Consider the following 4,566-nt stretch of genomic DNA (forward strand, 5'->3'; position numbering starts at 1 on the left):
CTAAAAAGTCTCTTGATGAAAGTGAAAGTGGAGAGTGAAAAAGTTGGCTTAAAGCTCAACATTCAGAAAATGGAGATCATGGCATCTGGTCCCATCACTTCATGGGAAATAGATGGGGAAACAGTGGACACCGTGTCAGACTTTATTTTGGGGGGCTCCAGCCATGAAATTAAAAGACGCTTACTCCTTGGAAGAAAAGTTATGACCAACCTAGATAGCATATTCAAAAGCAGAGACATTACTTTGCCAACAAAGGTCCATCTAGTCAAGGCTATGGTTTTTGCAGTGGCCATGTATGGATGTGAGAGTTGGACTGTGAAGAAAGCTAAGCGCTGAAGAATTGATACTTTTGAACTGTGGTGTTGGAGAAGACTCTTGAGAATCCCTTGGACTGCAGGGAGATCCAACCAGTCCATTCTAAAGGAGATCAGCCCTGGGATTTCTTTGGAAGGAATGATGCTAAAGCTGAAACTCCAGTACTTTGGCCACCTCATGCAAAGAGTTGACTCATTGGAAAAGACTTTGATGCTGGGAGGGATTGGGGGCAGGAGGAGAAGGGGACGACAGAGGATGAGATGGCTGGATGGCATCACTGACTCAATGGACGTGAGTCTGAGTGAACTCCGGGAGTTGGTGATGGACAGGGAGGCCTGGCGTGTTGCAGTTCATGGGGTCGCAAAGAGTCGGACACGACTGAGCGACTGAACTGAACTGAACTGAACTGATGGCTGATTCACTTCCTTGTACAGCAGAAACTAACACAAAATTGTGAAGCCACTATACTGTGATTTTTTAAAAAATGTTTAAGAAGCAACTTTCTCCAAAAAAAAGAAAAAAAAAAGTTATACTGTAGTGTTGTTTTATCGCAGTGTTTTCCATGGTGTAAATATTTCCACTAAGGCTTCCCAAGTGGCTCAAATGGTAAAAAATCTGCCTACAATGCAGAAAATCTGGGTTCGATTCCTTGGGTTGGGAAGATCCTCTGGAGAAGGAAATGGCAATCCACTCCAGTATTCTTGTCTGGAGAATTCCATGGACAGAGGAGCCTGGCCAGCTACAGTCTGTGGAGTTGAAAAGAGCTGGACATGAGTGAGCAACTAACATTTTCACTTTTGTGGCTAATTTTAAGCAACCAAAGTCAAGGCAACTATCTCACAAATTCTTGGAAATTTAACAATTCAAGCAATTGTTACGTGCCAGGCTCTGAGTCAAGTGCTGGGGAGTGAAGGAGAAAAGATTATGATGCAATCCTTGTCTGTCAGACAACAGAAATACAGTGGGGGCACTAAAAGAGGAACTAGAGGAAGAAGAGATTAGCTCTGGCGAGGTGTGGGGAAGGAGGAGACTCAGAGTAGTTCCTTGCATGAGCTTTGAAAGATGGAACAATAATTAAGGAACAAGAGGGAACGCCCCAAAGCATGGAAGCATATGATACATTCTGCGAATTGAAGATTGCTCACTTTGCACAAGATTATTGGCACCAAATGTAAATTGAGGCCAGAACAGAGGGTTGGGGCCACATTATCAAAGGTGATGAATTTCACTGGTTAGTTATGTGAGCTACTAACAATTTTTGAGAAGCTTCCAGCAATAACTGATGGCAGCGTGGAGACTACACTGTAAGAGAGAGCAGAGAGCATTGTGCTGTGTGCATGCTCAGCTGTGCCTGCCTCTGTGTGACCCCATGCAGTGTAGCCTGTCAGGTTCCTCTGTCCGTGGGTTTCTCCAGGCAAGAATACTGGAGTGGGTTGCCATTTCATTCTCCAGGGGCTCTTCCTGACCCAGGGATTGACTCCTGTGTCTCCTGCATTGGCAGGTGGATTCTTTACCACTGCTGCCACCTGGGAAGCCCCAAAAGAGAGCAGAGCAATGATTGAAACAGGATACAATGAGGGCTTCAATTAAGGCAATACAGTAGAGATAGAAATATCACAGACCCAAGAAGCATTTATGAGGAAGAGTTAACAGGACAATGGATTGGCTGAAGTGAGTGGAGGAGATTGGTTGCTTGAAGGTAATACCTAGGACTCTGAAAGATGATCACTCTGCCTCCTGTGGGAATGAATGACTTCATCAGCAAAGAAAAAAAGCCTTTTTAAGAGACTATAAAGGTTAGGAGTTGGTAGCCCAGTTGGTTGTTTGGTGGACTTCCCTGGCGGTTCAGTGGTAAAAAACCTGCCTGCCAATCCAGGAGTCTTGGGTTCAATCCCTAGGTTGGGAAGACCTCTTGGAGAAGGACATGGCAGCCCACTCCAATATTCTTGCCTGGAAAATCCCATGGACAGAGGAGCCTGGTGGGCTACAGCCCATGGGGTCGTAAAGAGTCAGACACACAGTGACATTTGTGAGTTTGAAGGTTGGAGACTTGAGTGGCAGGCCCTGAAGATGGTTTCATTTTACTGCGTTTGGATTTATGGATCTTGGTCCTGGGTAGTTATGTGATGGAAGTGATCCACTTTTGGTTTGAGATGGAGGACATCTCCCCAAATTGGGAATAATAATTAACCCAGGAGTTTACTAGATAAATAGTAATTTATCCATGGAGCTTGAAAAGAGAATAAGTGAGGGAAGGGAGGAAAGCAGCCAGGTAAACTTGTGAATCTAGTTACTCTGAAGAGTAATAGGTACGATATAGAAAGAATTGGAGAAGGAAATGGCAACCTACTCCAGTGTTCTTGCCTGGAGAATCCCATGGACAGAGAAGCCTGGTAGGCTGCAGTCAATGGGGTCGCACAGAGTCGGGCACGACTGAAGTGACTTAGCAGCAGCAGCAGCAGAAAGAATAAGGAAGTGAGAGGTGCCTGGTGATTCATGTGAGAAACCAGTTGGGAAGGAAGCCAGAAACAATACTTAAGGCCTCAGATGTCTAAGTACAAACACACAGGGCACAGGTAACAAGCAAATTAAACTTGAGATTTTAACACCACGCATAGACAAGATGACCTCGTTGAAACCTTGTAGACAGGGCTCAAGACGGATAGACACACTTTAGGGTATAGCTGAAATTAACACAACATTGTAAGTCAAGCATACTTCCATAAAAAAAAAATTTTTTTTAAAGTTAGAAAAAAAGAGAAATGAAGCAACTTCTTGTACATTTACACAGAAAAATGTATAAATAAATTCAGTAAACAAAGTAAGTTACAAATAGACGTACATAATAAGAGATCCAATTTTGGTAGAATGAAGAACTAGTGCTATTTTTTTTTAAAAAAAGACTGACGTACAGTGATGAAATGAAATATATGCCCATATTTATGACATGGAGAAGCATATTTATTTGGGTGTATTTACCTGGATGTTGCAGAGGAACTAAGTGGAAGAACATAAAGACGAATATTTAGGAGGAGAGGATCAGAACATAAAAGCAGTTACTACACACCATCTGCCTAGAAAGTGAGTGGGGAAATATTAAGTATCAAATTTGAATTAAATATTTTGATAAAATCCTTTCAAAAACTTTAATGGAAAATCTGACCCTGATTTTGTGAACATAACTTTTCTAAGCCCATTTCTATGTTTGAAATAGGTACATACAGTTCCTTAAAAAGATTTTTTTAAAATGTCCTCTTGAAATCATCTCCATCAAGAAAAAAAAAATTTGTCTATGTGGGTGAAAAAATTAAAATATTTTCATAAAGATTAAAAAAATGTACAATTGAGACTATAAAATATCAAACAGTAATTCCTTTTTTTTTTTCCATTGATAAATATGATGCTGAAATTCATGTGACCAGACAAGCAGATTCTTTATGATGGGCAGATACACTTGTCACTCACCCAATGGGGATAACCCTCCAGCAGGCAGAATAACTCCCTGTGGCCAAGTAGCATGAGTCTGTTAAAAAGGAGTCTGATAAAAAATCCATTATCAGTGGGGAATTCTCTGGTGGTCCAGTGGTTAGGACTCCGTGCTTCCACTGCCAAGGATGCAGGTTTGGCCCCTGGTGGGGAAACTAAGATCCACGAGACCCTCTCAGCTGTGTGGTAAAAAGAGGGGAAAAAAAAAATCACTGAGAGCTCTAGAAAGTGTCAGGTCAGAGGCTTGTTGATACTCTCAAGTCTTCTCATCTCATTTGGAGTAACTGTCCAGCAGTGCCTCGGGATGTTATGGGTTAAATCCTGTCCTGCCCCCACCCTTCCTCAAGTTCACGTGTAGAAAAGCCTACTCCTCCTCAGAACCTCAGGATGTGACCTTATTTGGAAATAAGGTCTCTGCTGATGTAATCAAGTTACATGGAGGTCATCCTGGATTAGGGTGGGCCCTAATCCAATGACTGTGTTGTGCTTAGTTGCTCAGTCATGTTTGACTCTTCTGTGCCTTTTTAAGGAGAGGGGGATTTGGACACAGAAACACGTAGAGGGACAACAATGTGAAGGACAAAACAAAAAGGTGGACATTTGGTGCCAAGGAGAGAGGCCTGGACCAGAGCTCTCCCTCTCGGCCCTCAGGAAGAACCAGCCCTGCAGACACCTTGATCTTGGACCTCTGTCCTCCTGTGGTTTAAGCCACTCAGCCTGTGGTGCTTTGTTACAGCAGGGCTAGCGAACCAATACACGGGGAAC

This window comes from Bison bison, unplaced genomic scaffold, assembly GCF_000754665.1.
Source record: "Bison bison bison isolate TAMUID 2011002044 unplaced genomic scaffold, Bison_UMD1.0 scf7180017864498, whole genome shotgun sequence".
NCBI lineage: Eukaryota > Metazoa > Chordata > Mammalia > Artiodactyla > Bovidae > Bison > Bison bison.